We start from the raw sequence: 17104 nt of genomic DNA, 5'->3' as shown, positions 1-17104 counted from the left end.
GTTTTATTTATATCGTAGATTTATTACGTAAAATAGTAATATAAAAGTAAGCTTGGATAAAATATATAGAGTAGTAAAATAGCAATAAAAGAAGACATTAAAGTAATACTCCTATTTTTTGGCAAATTATTAATACGTTAATTTAATAAACTTAATGATTATAATTATATTTATAAATAATAAATATGTATTTACAAATTTGTGTTAGATTCTTTTTCTTTTCTAGATATACGTTTCTTAATTTATTTAATCAGCAAATATCAATGAAAGATACTTTATGAGAGATTATTGGAGAATGATTGTGATTGTCGAAGGATTCTTGTTAGCGTGTCCTTTGCTCGCCTTTGGTAGGACGGATCGATAAATATCGATTAGTTTATACTTTGTGGATACATAACCACCTACACCTACATATTTTCTTGTCATGGCCATTCGCATGATGAATATTCGTATTAGTCCGAGAAGAGCTTTTTAGATAATACAATGGAATTATTAATCAGTAACGTTGCATTCAATAAATAAAATATAAAGCGAGAGTACATATTATATAAACATTTAAAATATTATTTTATATTATTTTTATTTTTAAATGTTACTTGTTTTTTCCAGTATTTGTACATCATTTAAAACAGAAAGCTTTTAAGTTAATTTAATTTAACGTTAACAATGATTTTTTTTAAATTGAAAAAATTTGTCACATACACAATGAAAGTAATGATGCACGTAAGATAATTTAATATTTGCGCTTGTAATACTTTTTAACATCGTCTTTAATATTACTGAAAACTGTGTCAGCTGAAGTTTACTTGGTATTGCTGGAAACAAGTAATGTAACACTTAAATCTTTTCCGAGGTCATGGGTCTTGAAATTACGAGAAATTAATGCGCGAAATGTGCAGGTTTTTTTCTTTAAACTAAGATGATAACTTAATTTATCTTTAATTTACTTTAAGCGCGGCTCCATTTTTCTAGTAAAAATTTCGCGTCAAAATTACTTGATTGTATTTGACAGTAAAGCTCCTATGCAGTTTTATTGCAAAAACCATTATAGCGGTTAAAATTTGATGTGATGTGTATATAAATCGCGAAATTTGTTAAGAACAAAATGTTCACACTTCTGAAAATATTCGCATACATTTGCGTATGAAAGTGACCCGATAAAATCTATTTCGGCTTGTTTCATTGATGACTCTGTGTATCGAATATTCGAACGTGATGCTGAAAGTTTTCATGCGTGTTATCTGATGCACGTATAATTTCTGGTAACAACATGGTATTTTATATGCAATATTTAGTCATTTGAAAAATAAAATATGTACATTTGTATAAAATACCAAGATCTAGATGTATTCACTAAAATAGAATAAAATTATATTTCATAAAAACAATTTCATAGCGATTATTAAAGGCTATTCTGGCGTTTTATAAAAATAAAGCGAGATTAATGCGATTTGAATAAAATATTTGCACGCACTTGCAAAATAATTTTAATTAAATTTTATCTTAAAACAGAAATTCAATTTCATTTGTAATTGCCAGAAATTCGAAAAATGTTAAATTTCTTGAAAACATGGACAATTGTCAAGTTTTAAAATCTCCCATTTAAAATTGATCGTAAAATCAATATCCACAGTGAGGACGGAATGTTTTAAGTATCTTGTATATTCATTAGTAAATACCATTGCATTTATTGCGTGTGTGTGAATTACACACGCGGCATTCTCATCCACCTAAACGCGAATCATGCGCTATGAAAACCGTCGGTCGGTGCGAATTCATTTAAATGCCGTATTTAATTCCACATGCCGTATCATAACTATCCCGGCAATAAACATTACACCGGAGATTCACAGCCATGAACTCGGGTTTGATTCTAAATGAATATTTCTTACGGACTGCAGCGCGTATTTGCAGAACGGCTGCCGATGTTGTTAACGCGTCGCATGAGTGAAATATTAAAACGTTATTTGCGCTTCAGTTTAATCAGACTTCGCACTGACAGGGTTGTTAATATTATATGTGACGGATAACTGGCGGTTTAAATATTCATCGATACATTGCGGTACAAAGTGCTCGTAGTACCGTGAGAAATACAGGGGTAAGTGTCTTTGCGCGGAAATATGTGAGCACATGACGAGCAACCGTGAACTGCTAATTTTGCGAGTTTCATGTTTAACGTGACGTACTTCCTACATGAGATGAAGGTGCTGAATAAATTCTTCGTGGTAACTTTAAGCCACAAAATTGCTTGCATTAAACAACAATGTAATTAGTAACAGTATCTTGTCTTATGTATATTTTGTGTTTTAAAATAATACATAAAATTATTAATTCATATTTATAGAAATCTTTAATTTCTCTAAACAATATAATTTTCATTTTTATTCAAGATAATTATATTACCTAAAGAGTGCATAATCTTTTTGCAGAAACTTATTCATTTAGCCTGCAAAATGAGTGCATTAGAAAGAATTAGTTGAGTATTAATATATGAAGGAACATCAATATTTTTTCTCTCTCTCTCTCATGACTGATACGTTATTATAATACTGCTTCCCACTCCTCACATTTAAATGAATCTTTTTATGGCGTATATAATACATGTATAAGTCTGAATATTTGATTACCAATAGTCGCAATGTAAATGGGAAAAAGGAAAAAGAGAAAAGGAAAAAAAGAATTAAAAATTATTATTCAAACTATCGCTGCTACTCTGAATATTAAAGTTTGAATATATATCTATAACCAGTTATCAATACATATTTTCACGGACATTCAATGTTCGTTTCAATCGAATTTCGTTGAATTACTAGAATAACGGATGTGGAACGTAAGAGGGTATAAAAATCGATGTATACACCGGTAAAAGTTTCCGTGTCTCGGCCACGGTTTCTGCGACTCTCGTTCGAACGAGAGAAGACGGGGCATCCAACGAGAAGCAAGCGAGCCAATTTGACCGACGTCGAAACGTAATTACGAGCAACTTCTGCGGCTCCATCGGGCGCATCGCAACCGAATTCGTTTCGCGCGCACACATTCGCCGCGAGAAAAATCGAAGAAAATAATTACGATTACCTCGATATACCGGGCGTGCGGCGCGACGGGGCACATTTCGCGAACTGGACGATAACGAGCACGAGAAGCGCCGGCACACGCCACCCTTCGTGAATCGCGTTTATAACCCAATACGGGAAAAGCGCGTCACGAATAGACTTGGGAATAACAAGTACGGGACGTGTTCGGAAAAGAAAGAATGTTATGAATAGTCTCATAAAAATAATGTTTGTAATATCCGTAGGAGACATTCCGCACACGTTTATCTTATCCATGTAAATCGAAAAAAGCACTGTATTTTATATTGCAAATGTAAATAGTAATCGCTATTTTAAAAAAATGTACTTGTTTTAGATAAATTATTATCTCATTCTATGTTGAAACAGAAAAGTGAATAAATGACATTTTTTAAATAATCTCTACGTGGATTAAAATATGGATATACAGTTGCAAATGTTAATGCATAAAATGCTATGAAAAGTTTAGGTTATATTATAATAAAAATTTGTGCTTCGGATTTTGATAAAAACAATATTATATTAGCTAGTTAAAAAATTTAATTGAAAGGAGTTTATTATTTTAGATTTCATTATGAATTATAAAAAAAAAGAAGAATAAAGTAAAATTTTTATATATCACTAATTTTAATATACAATTGCAGAAAAATACTACGTATCGTATATCAAATTAAGTTTTTCGCGTTTAGATCTATTATACAGAATTATAAAAAATTCACATCATCGAACAAATATCTGGCAAAAATGGTAAGTTTTTCCGTTAATAGCACTGTAATGACGAATGAATTATATATGTTTTTCATCGTTATCTTTCGCGGCACGTTCGCAAAACATGCACGATGATAGTTGCTTAATTGCAAAATATTTTTTTTTCCTTTACAATACGACTGAATTTTTTTAGACACCTAAGATTTACATGTTATATCGCAGATGGATATTGGCTTCTTTTCTTGATGCACAAAAGTTATGTAAGCACAGAAGTTATGTGATCTGTGTAGCACATTACATTGATCGGGGATGTCATTATGCCATGAGTGATGCCGGAAAGTTGCTTCTGTGCGACTTGGATTTAGAGGAATACGAAACTACTACCTCCTTACAAGTTTTCATATTGTAAAATCGCAAATTGTAAATCGATAGTTTCGACTTTGAACTCTGATTCTTCTTGGTATAGTTGATAATAGCTTACGCGCATGCATATCATAAGATGCAGCCCATCATATATTTACGCGTTTTGCTAGAAACATCGTCGATACTGATTTATGGTTGGTTTGAGGAGAGGGAATTTATGTAATCAGTATCACAAGCACGTATCCTTTGACTTCAAAGCGACAGAATATTACGGTGTACCACGATATTCTTGGTATATACTGTGTCAATTATTGAGTCCCCAAGAACCATAAAGTTTCTTAATAAAATATCACAAGAACTTTTTTATTAATTGCAATAATTAATGAAAAGTTTTTCTATCGTTATCTAATCACAAATTTATCTTAGTTTTTCATAGCAATGATTTTTAAATTGACTTAACAATCAAAACTAAAATGTATATTTAAAAATTATTAAATAAGTCTAATATAAGTAAGTAAAAATGTAAGTAAAATATGTATACTAAAAAAAGTTTCATATCTCGAAATATAAACCGTTTGTTCAAAAAATTTCATTAGGCGAGTATCACCATGCAGGTCCTCGAACGTGTCGTGAATGATAACGATGTGAAACGTATAGTGCTATCGATAGAAAGGCTTTCCGTTTGCCAAGGATTTGTTAACAGTTTAATCGTATAGATTTTTCGTAGTCACATTTTGATCAGAGATCAACCGAGAGTGTACTCGGTTGATTGTAAAAAATGAAACGATTATTCTTTGATGTAAAATCTGACGTTCATTACAATATTGTACAATTATAGAATTCGTTAAATTCTAAAATTTTAACTATAAAATTTGTTCGTAATATTAATAGATATACCGCCGCATTAATAGAAAAGTGATACAAGTAAAAAATTAGCATTTTTGAGATAATGAAAAAAAATTGAAGACTTCCTAAAGACTAGCATATATTAAAAAAAAACAATATATTTGTAGCTCTCAATTTACCGATAGAGAACAAAAGTATTCCCCTTTTGATCAAATTCACAATGATTGTTTAAAGAAAAGAGACATTTTTTAAGTTAAATACCGTAAAGCGATGTTGTCGATGCTCAAATAGTTATAGAAAAACTGTTCTATTTGGAGTTATGCCACTTTTCCTTGAAAAAAAGGTGTATTTTAATTGATTTTATTTATGGAAATACGTTTTATTTCAAGTTGGAGATTATTTTGTATTTTTTAAGAAAAAAAATGTTTAAACTGAGGTTGTTTCCAAACCTCAAAATGAGAGTGATGTGACACTTCTCTCCAAATATTAGTAAATTATTTTTGAAATATAACATGGAAAAATATCACTTTGATAGGGAACGAAATTTATGCTATACTAGAGTAGCAGTGTATGGATTTTAAAAACACATAATATAGTTTCAAAAAATACATTATAATTAAAAGTATAACATGAAAAGAACGTAAAGTTATGTATATTCACTGTTTTAATTAAAATATTTCAATTCAGAATTTAAAAAATACCATAATAAAAAGATGCTAATTTTGTGACATGTGTCACTTTTCTATCAACATGGCGACATATACTATGAGATAGTTATTGAGTTTCAAGTTATTAAACTTTGTTTTAAATAATAAAAAGTAAAATTATTAATAAATAAATTATAAAAAATAAGAAAACATTTTATATTAAATGTATTAATTATATCAATTTCAAGATCTAATGTGTATGTACTATATAATCTGATCTAATCTATTCATTCTAATATAAATTCATTCTAATATAATTCTAAAACAATAGATCTTTATATATGTATATATATACGAGGTATTATATTTACCACGTATGTGTGCAGCAGTAGAGTTATGATTACTTTGAAATTATATTGAAAATAGAAATATATTGTATATAAATTATAGTAATGTTCAGAATAATGAAAAAAAAATTCTTGCTTGCATATAAAATAATTATAAATTATTAATTCTGTAAGTAATTAATAGTACGAACAAAAAAGAATTAATAAGTTACTCACCTCATGGTTGCTCCGTCATCGCCTGATGTCTCCGAAGCTTCCTCTTTATTTGTCCGTTGCATATATCTATATAACACAGCATTCACGAGCATAATAATAATTGTATGAACGTATTAATTACCAGACTAAAATGATAGAATAACATTTTGCACTTTCGATGTTCACACGCGATGACATTTTGAATTTCCGATAGATACTTTATTATATTGAGGAAGAACAAAACAAAAACGGCTTTACTCTGACAATCGTAAATCTCATAAATTAATATAACAAATAAAATTTTAAACAATAAAAAATTTTAATAAGTCACAAATAACGTATAAATGAAGAGAATGACAAGTGATGTTATAAATAATTAGGTAATTAGAAATACATTTAAATTTAAACATTCTATTAAGGATGTCATGTCGTTCGTGTAAATAAAATAATAATTTATTATTCTCTCACTTCCTGTCACACACATATCAAATTCAGCATAAATGAATTAAATTAATGGCGCGAAATACTAACTTCATTGAATACCCAATATATTTACAATTATTAATCGCAGAAGTTAATCAATCGTATCAACTAATTGTAATTAATTGTTTGTCGAAAATAATCATATACCAAAATAATCAAGGCTGCATATTAGTGAGTCTAATCTTTGACAAAATATTAAAAGTAATCTGAAATAATTGCTCGTATTAAATATTCTACTTCATACATTTTTAATTAATTTTTAAAACACTATCGATACAACATGGCTTTTCATGACTCAATTCCACAATTCGTACATTAGTCTGCGTTATTATTTTTTTTAAATATACTATAATTAAATTACATTTGGAACGAAAATTTAAAGTATAGGATATATTCGAGTTCAAGCATTGCTGAAGAGATAATTATCGCCCGAATGAAATAATGATGATTCATATGTAAATGATTTATAATTCTCGCTCGTCGCATAATTTTGTCATTTCTTCAAAGAAATAAATTGCGTAAAATATTTGCTTCAAGAGAGCAGTCGTTGCGCTCCAATAAGTTTTTAAGGATTTTTAATCCCGCGAGATAATTTACTATAATAAAAAGTATCACGATATTTTTAAGTACTTGTGCAAGTACATTTCGAAGGAAAATGAGATGATACAGAGCGACTCATGCGGTTACCTAGTTGCTCGAGTTTCGACGCAGGAATGATAGCGTCGCGATCTTATTTACCATAAGAAATACTAAAGCCATGCGTACGATTAAGGGAGTATTTTAGAATGGAAATACATTATTGAATCTTAATTGTTGAGGGATTTTACTCTGTTTAATGTGTAATATACATATGTATATATTATTAATAGCAAATTTAACTATTACATAAAAATTGTTTAATTTTTAATTTAATTATTTAATTTTTCTTACTTAATGATTATTTAAATAGTTAACTTAATTACTTTATTTTAAAAAATTGTTAAATTTATTATTTGAAGAATAATTATCGTCATTTTATTCAAAGTAATTGTTAAAATCTAAGTTTTAAAAATTTGTTGGATTGGACATCTATTGATCAAATTCAGCACGTAAATAATTGTTCTCGTTCCTCGAAAAAAGAAGCTTTAAAACCTATGAAAGTATATATCCGCATATGAGTTTTTCTCTCAAGAATCGATTATCGGATTGAGAGGGAAAAAATTTAGACTATATTCTTCATTCAAATCATGATTGCAAATATGACGTAAGGAATATGAAATTGATTTCCAAGATATTTATTAAACCATATCATGTCTCAAGACAGTTAAACAGAAATATGATCGTATAAATATGGGCATAAGAATCACATCTTATGTATTGAAGAAATACGTGAAATATCGTTTCATGGAATTGACAGTTAATTTTTTATATAATGTTACACACACGATATAGCAGAACAACCTGCGTATTATTACAATCATGCGTAAATATCGTTTTTATTTTTTCCACAGCGAATGAAAAGCGAACTGGCCAATTAGTAGAATTGTTTCAGAAATTACATGAAAACGCGGTTACGAATTATAAAACGTTTCAACTGACCGTTTGTATGAGGTGACCAAGACATACGGTAATTGTTCACATAATTAATTCTGTTGCGAACATCCACGTTGAAGTACGACATTCTGAATGATAGAAATATAGTGTGTGGTTGGCCAGTTCAAACGCACGCAGCTCCGCAAAACGATTTTGGACCGATTAACTAGCGGATTTGTGCTTGCCCCGCATTGTCTACGATGAGCGAGAGCTAGAAATGTCGAATTAACGGTGCGCGCGGTCGAGATACTGTTAGTTTAGTTATACTATTGTGTTTGCTTGATTTCTACTGGCCCATGTAACATCCAGAGAAATCCAATACCGGTAATGTTAAAACGTGTAAACACATGTAGCATGAATCTGCGAATGGCAGCGAAACTGATTTGCAAGTACAACTATGAATTAACGCAATGCTTTTATCATAAGGTAAATGACATTGCGTTGTTCGTTTATTCGATCTGCACGTTGCATAATCATTACACGATTTGTCGAAACTATTATTATCGCTTCACGAAGCAGTGATGTGAAAATTTCGCGATGTACATATTTGTATGAGTTATATGCATTTGTGAGATACATAAAGGTGTGAATTACACATAAAGTATGTTTTTTATCATAAAAATTAAATTTTTAATTTGTTCTAGATTAAGTTAAATCTTTAATTTAATTAAGAGGATTTAATTATCATCGCAGAAACAAATAGAAGTAGAAAAATATATAAAAGTTTCTCTCTAAAACATGTATTTAAAGCATTTACGTATTAAATAAATATTAAAATAGTTTTACATGCAAATATAACAAAGCAAATAGTAAAGGAAAAACATCGCAAATTATTTTACAAATATAGTAATAATGTTAAAAGAACCTGATCGTAATATGTATCTATTCATTTATTCAATTCGATGTAAAAGAATTGAAGAAAATAATAAAAGTTTTTATGAGAGAACTCAAGAGCTCTTCCAGAGAAATCGAATGTCTGGTAAGAGAAAAAAATATCTTGAAAAAAATATTTCTTGGAAGGAAGAATATTGCGTAGAAAACCTGAAGATTATGATATTGCGGAAGTCACCTAATCTCTAATAATTAAGTAGTTCTATTTATAAACGACGAATTTGGCATGTGGCCCAACACGTCAATTACTAAAATGGACACCCGATTGATTGATCGAAATACGCGGATATGTGTGTCGACATTGTTCTTGATCACCCAGTTCAGCTATGTGAGCCGCTTGAAGGGTGTTTGGACTGCGAATTCTATCGAGTTCAAGTGAGTTGAAACCATTTCCTCGTTCGTTGATATCATTTCACAAGTTCCCCTCAGAAAAGCATTTCGCCGAGAAAATGATTTTCTCTCTCTTTATTAATCCTTCGTTGGATATTGGATTGTGTAAATATGTATAATATATTCTTATCAATCTGATTGATTTATATCTACATTTATATCTGCAGTTATATGAAGTACGATCTATATTATCGCTTCTCTCATATAGACATTTTAATCAATTATTGGTATTTAATTTAATTTGATAGATTGTGTTGAAATTTCTACAGATTTCCACAACTTTTTATCATTTTCTTCAACCTTTGATATTAAATATTTCGCTATTGTATAATGCAATTAAAATAACTAGTTAGTGATTATAATCAAATGATTATAATAATTTTATATAATAAGATCATTATAATTAAAAAAATATTTGTTCCTCGATATTAATCATGTATAGAGTTTTCAAAAAATAAAAAAGAGATTTCTTCAAAAATCTTTACTGTGATTGCAATAATCCTATAATGAAATATATGAATTAACTTTCCGGTTAGATAAATCGTTTAACAAAATGTAATGTTGTCTAATAAGTTTTATATTACATATCTAGAATAAATTAGTAAAACGTAATATCTTTGAATTTTTCTTTTAAGGGCAAGAAAAAGATATATAAAAATAGATATAATTTTAATCAAGCAACCGTGAGGTTTCATCTCCTGAGATGGATATTCAATCAGTTGAGCTAGGAGCGTCAACTTCCTTCGTTGGATCTAAATAGAAAAAGCTCCGGTCTTATAGAGACAAATTATTTGTAAGTTGGAGAAGCTTAGACCTACGTGCGAAGATAATTCGTCGTCAGAATCTACATCAGTCGAGTCTAAAATTGTTGATTAGTGAGTACCGTCCCACTAGTCGACAATTAACTTCCTCAACAGTCACCGCGATGACATTACGAACATCTGTGTGTCCTCGTGTACATCCTATATTGCAAATTGATCGGCGATTTCCTATGCGATATCCGTTCAGTGCACTTAATCATGTACCTTGTTGGATAATGTCCGAGATAAAACTGTACGGATCGTCTCACATTTAGCGTGCAACATGTTTCGTTTATGCTCTCTCTGATCGAACTGAGGTTGACTTTATCTTAGTTAAAATGTCAAGACAGACTTTTATTTGTGTTCTCGATGTTATTACAGATATATTTGCAAATTTTGCCAAGTCCACTTGAAGTTGAATTGAGAATGAGATTTTACTGTGTTTGCATCTCTGAAACTAACTTCCTATGAAAACTGTACTTCTTAATTATTTATGATTCAAAAACTATTGATCTTCCACAAAGAGAAGCAAAGCAATTCACGTATTAAAGGAAAGTCAATTCGAAAGGAAAATCAATTCTACCAAAGAGATATTTACAGATGTCTTGAAAGATTTAATGCAACCTGTATATGTTTCATTAGCGACTTCCGTTATCTATAAGAATTTTACCGATAAAATTGTGTACTGAATGATATAATTGTTTTGCACGGAAGATTGCATTGCAAGATTCAATCTCTTCTATGCTGAAAATGCAATTCCGTTTATGTGATTTTTCTCAGAACTTTTACAAGCTAATTGTGAGATAAAATAGTTGAACAAATTGAGCTTTTGTAAAATGCCTTTGAAACATTATTCTACTATTAAGATTAGGAAATTAAGATATTTGGTCATTATTATCAAATTATGATTTCTATTATTTCTATTATTTCTATTATTTCTATTATTAAATTATTTTTTTACGATAATCAAACACATAAAAGAAGAATTTTTTATATATAATAAGACTTGTTTTTCAGATAAAGATTTGCTGTCTTGAGGAATAGTTACCGCTGCAAATAATTGTGTGCTAAAATATGCTAAAATGTATTTTGCTGAACGTGTTTTCTCAATAAAATAATATCGTTATGATGGAATGACATCAACTTATTACTGTCGCGAACTTTTGCTGAAGCAAATGGTTGCTTATTAACGTGATGAAGTAGCTGCGCTTTCAAGTAATATTGTATTGTATTTTCAGCAAGAAATGTTAAAATAAATTACTCAAATATTCAATTTGCAGTACCTATGTAATTGAAATACAAAAACAAAAAGATTAATACTTTAACGATATTTAAAAATCTTGTTCACCTTTCGTAAAAAAAATTTACCAATATAAGCTATAAGAAGGTATAAAGAGACTTGCAATTTAAATTGCAATTTACATAAATTTAACTTATATAATACAAAAGTAAAAAATAAAAATAAATTGTTATTCTTTATTCAATCTCAAATAGACTTTACTTCGGAATGATCGAGAGTCGCTTGTTAAGAGAAACTTAGAAAAAGAATGTAGGTAGAATCTTTTGTTATGGAAAGATCGATGCTGGATGAAAAGATGAAAGGAAATACGAAGAATCTGAAACTCTTTATAATACGCTATTACGTGATGTTTTATATGTTCACGTGGTATTTTTTGATGTATGTGCATTGCGAGGATATTTTAATATGTACATCTGGTATGAATCGTTAACCAATCACGCTTAACTGGAGTCCGCTGACTAAAATTGATTAGTAAACTATTTCACATGAGCGGTAGCTTCATATTTTTCGACGCCTGATGAATTATTCGCGGGAATACATCGGATGATGAATCACGCTACATTTTTTATTTCTGCACAGTGTAGGCCGGATACACGAAACAAATAAATGAGTGTTAATTGCGTTGTATCAATAAAAGTGATTGATGGTACTGTCTAAATTTCTGCGTAAATCAGAAGGTATGTAAATTAATAGCTCGAAGAAAAGATCCTTTCAAGAAGAAAAACAAAAAAAAATCTTTTAATTATTATTATTTTACAAAAATTAGTGATTTATTAAAAGTTCTTATTGGAACATGTGACTGTATATTATATATTTATTATTATATTAAATTATTTTTTATTTATAGAATTACAAGTTAAAAGCTTGTATATTTTATTACTGTATCGTTATAACTATTACGGAATCTAAATTATGTATACTTATATTTATTTAAACGTATATTCTTTATAATATATTTGTCAAAATATATATAAATTTTTTTTTAATAAAAAGAACAAGGAATTTCACAATTAAGTCTATAATGAAGAATGAAGTAATATAGCAAATATTTGAATGATTAATGCTTTACTATTATATTGGAAAAATGACAAAAGAGAAATATAATACTAAAGTACAGTTCTAATTCATAAAAGCTTCGATTTTAGCCTAATATGGCTTAACTCCAAAACTGATGTTATTTTGAGTTATTACAAGTAATAGCACTCTACATCAATTCATTGTCTTTCATACAACGCAAATTAAAAATTTATTTTTATTAATATTTATTATCTATTTTTATTAATATTAATATTAAAAGTGATTAAAAATTTTATTATAAAAATGAATGATTTGAAATACATATCAAATTGTTTTATGGCTCTAATGTATGAATATATTCTATCATAAATAAAAACGTGTTTATTATGCAGGTTTTCGTTATAGAAGTAAGTCACAAGTTTGTTTCTTGTACTTCCAAGTTGTCGATTGCTTTTTGAAGATAAATATAAACGAGATGTTGTTTACACCTAGGAATCGTTCTCTTTAATAGCCAACAAAACATATTTAAAGTTTATCAAATGACATTTTATCAAAGACCATTTGCACATATATTAATTGCAACATCACGAGCTTTTCTTCTGATTGAGGTACCCAATAATCTCTTTTTACGTTTTATTATGAAGCATTCGGCAGCAGAATGGAACATGTCACTATTCACTCGTCCTATTTTTATTATTTTCTGTTTCGTGCACCACATATTTCCTAGCTGACTATTGCGTGTGCAAATTATTTCACCGCAAATCTGACGAAGAGAAACCATCAGTGAAATCTACGTGGTTGGAAAAAATGTGGGTATATCGCTGATTCCCATCCGAGCGAATGAATGCGCGTCTCGCGGGCGATAAGCGCGGGAAACAGGATTGACGTAAAAGTTTTGCGATATTTCTCCCCGTGTAAATCGCGGAGAATGAGGTACAAGGAGTAGGCGGAAACAAAACGGTCGCGTTGTAAGATGAAAGAAAGGGAAGCTGCTGGGATTGCATAAATTTACAGACTGATAAAGCTTGAAGTGCCTCGTCTTGTTATACTCGTCCTCGTCCAAATTTATCCCCACACATTCTAGGGGAACGAGCGTTCAAGGCAAGATAGAAATCCAGAAATGAGAATGATAAAATCACAATCAATTTCTTCATTCTAAGGAGCGAAGTAATTTAGAATTTGTTAAAAAAAATATTTTGTGATAATACAACGTGTTTGAAATCTAATTTGTAAGTCTAATGATAACTCGCTCAATAAATGTATATATTCATCGTATTAAATCAGATTTATTAAAATTTATTCGTTGCGTATTTACTTTTTCTTTATTTTAATTTGTTTTTATTTACATTTTCTTTATTTTTATACGCAAAATTATTTATCAAAATTAAACTTTTCATTTAATATATCCATTTTATTAATATTTAATAAAAATAGTATCTATAAAGATGATTTTGTCAGTGAGTTTACAGGTTATATTTATTTAAACTATATTAGTACATTCATAAAGTATTTGAAATAATTATTTAAATAGTGTATGGCGAAAGCTATTTTCATGTGCTTCCTACGATTACCGAACCGTAGTGATTTTACTTAAGAGTGTGATTAAGCACGCTTTCTACATCTTGATCTGAAATTAGTGAACGAGGAAGTATGATCTGTGCGATTTCCATGTCAGGTACAAATGGCTGACAGTGTCGTCTTCTGAAAAATGTGCTTCGCGCACGCAATCCTTTAATTATTTTAACCATCTGGGATCTAGATACAGATTGCATTAAGGTTATATCTATATATAAATTTGGGATATATTATGTTTGCGAATAAGCTTTTGTCCACAAATTGTGATATGTTATTATTTCAACATAATACCTTCCTTTTTTTCGCTTTGTAATATTATAACAATGATAACTTTATAGTTTAAGTTTAAATAATAAATCGTGTTACTGTTACTATTGCATGATGCTAGTTAAAAAGTTATGATGCATTCATTTTCAAAGCAGAAGAGAAATCTGATATTCTTGAATAACGTAATAACAGTCGATGCTAATTGGGGTCTCGTTAAGGGACAAAGAAAAATGCTTTTCTTTTATACAGTTGCATTGGATTCGTTCTAATCAATTCCGTTTATGAATTATACTCTCTCTATTTTCGGGATTGTTTAATGGTTCATTGTAATGTAAATTAGTAAGTAAAACTGCCAAATAAACATTTCATTATTTTATATTGTGCATTATTTAATTTTCTTTTACAATTTTTTCCTAAATAGAATAAAGACTTTTTATTGCAAGACAGTGAAGTGCATTTTATTAAAAGATAGTGAATATTTTTAAAACGTTTCAGTTTATCGTCATTGAATCGTTCAGAGATAACGGTATCGTCATGCAGTCGTGTTATAGTACATTGGAAATGAAGAAAATAATGTGCTGAAAGAAGCGTTGTCAATCTGATAAATATCGCGTGTCACTACTTTACTCATAAATATATATTAAGTTGCACTGTAATGTATACTTCTTTGAATTGCGTTAGTATATGGAAAATATGTTATCGATCGCAATTATAAATAAATGAGTTACATTTTGTTGGAATAAAAAATCGGGAGATAATGAGCCATATAGCAGCAATGCGGTATATTATTTTACCTTTAATTAAATAACGGGATAGTAAAGAAGGGAATTACCATGTGTGATATGTATAATTGTAATGGCAGTGCTCTTTGACGAAAACCATGCACGGTCAATTTCACCAACATATTACGGCGCAAGCTTATTAAATATTATACGCCTACGTGTGTTTGATCTTTTAGTTAAAATTAATTTGATCATCATATGCAATAGTCTACTATGTAAATGATAGATGTTTATAAAGCATATGAAATATGTATGTATTGTATATATTATTATATTGTACATTATATTTAATTTAATATTTAGCTAATTGGACATCGCGTTCTATTGAAAAAACATTTTTATTATAAACGCAGCTTTCAGCGCAGTAATATAAATCATATTCTTTCTCATAAACATCGCGTTTCAATACGTATTGATATGTATTATATAATAGCACGATTTTTATGGGCTTTGAAATAAAAGATGTAAAACAAATAAAATCATAATATTTTGTTATTTTCATTATCGTCAAAATCCTAACTAATTTGTCACAGAAATAAAATTAAATATCTCTAAACGCGTAAATTGTATTATATCAGCGTAGTTATAGTTTTGTCATCATTTGTAATAATATTATGCTATACATGTATGCACAAGTACTAAAAACATTTAAAATGGTTTTGCTTAATGATATTTTCATTCGTAAGAAAACGTATCTATTTGAAGTAGTGAAAATAATGAAATTTTTGGTTAGATGAGATTTCAAGTAGAACAAACAATTCCCTGGCGGTGTGGCGGTTCGTTTGTCGAGGTTAAATGTTTTTAACTCTTAGATTGTGTGAAAAAAAACGCTTCATAAATTCGTTAAAGGGAGAAAAAAAGAATACAAATATAAAAAGAGATTATTGCGATAATGGTCGCTGCTTAAGAAATGTATTACAACATTGTAATATCATTAATTTTATTTTAGCGCGATGCATGATAGTATTGGCATATTATTGACGTCGGAATGCTATTGATCGAGTACAAGGCATGACTGGTAGAAATTAAATTTCTTATGTGGAATCTTAATATGCATATATGTATCACAGAAAGCAGTAATTTAGAATGAGATTTTACATAGCGATGATCGGGTCAGCCTGCATAACGACATCTGCGCGTGCACAATAATATGAATTGCGTTCGCAATTGAAGAAAATCATACGCTTCGCGTTATATAATTTATTATACAGAGCTAATAATTAATTTTCTCAGAACCGTCTGCGTTGCAGCGCAGTTATATGAAAATAAAATATACGCTCGCAAATTATGTCAACACAGAATTTCCTTTCTTTCTCTCTCTCTTTTTCCTCTTCAGTTATACGCAAGCAATTAAACGACAAATATTGTTCCCTATTCATAGCATTTACACAACTGGCGTTGTACATATACGTATTCTGTAATGGCCACATTTTCTAGGACATAATCATAAATATAAAACATGGAGTTCGCCGTGCTACACGCAAAGGGAGGTTTTTTTTGCGTTTTATTTGCTTGACCTTGACAATACTATCACAGTCATTTGCAAAAAGATATTTATTATCGACAGTAATACTTCGATAAATCTTAAGCCGTGCTTACCACATCAGTAAGGCTTAAACATGCGATATAATATTGCTTGCAATGATAACGGTTTTAATCGTTTTACGTGCTATAATATAAAAGGTTTGTTTTTTACTTTTCGTATACCTAGCCGTAAATTCTACTTTACTTAATCTACTTTAAGAAAAAGATTTATAAGACATGAACAAATAAAAAGAGAATTTATTTCAAGATTTAACTATAAATTTTAGTATCAAAACTTAAAAACATGTAAGCTTAAAAGAAAATGT

General features: G+C 29.3%; 1 protein-coding gene across 1 annotated transcript in view; it reads left to right on the top strand.

Moving 5' to 3' along the window:
• Window positions 1–17104, top strand: part of mAChR-B (muscarinic acetylcholine receptor) — a 37556-nt gene that overhangs the window by 1777 nt on the left and 18675 nt on the right. The gene's annotated exons all lie outside the window — the stretch shown is intronic.

The sequence above is a fragment of the Trachymyrmex cornetzi genome, unplaced genomic scaffold (assembly GCF_001594075.2).
Source record: "Trachymyrmex cornetzi isolate Tcor2-1 unplaced genomic scaffold, Tcor1.1 scaffold56, whole genome shotgun sequence".
Taxonomy (NCBI): domain Eukaryota; kingdom Metazoa; phylum Arthropoda; class Insecta; order Hymenoptera; family Formicidae; genus Trachymyrmex; species Trachymyrmex cornetzi.
Note: the sequence above shows the minus strand (reverse complement) of the source record. Positions and strands in the feature narration are given on the sequence as shown.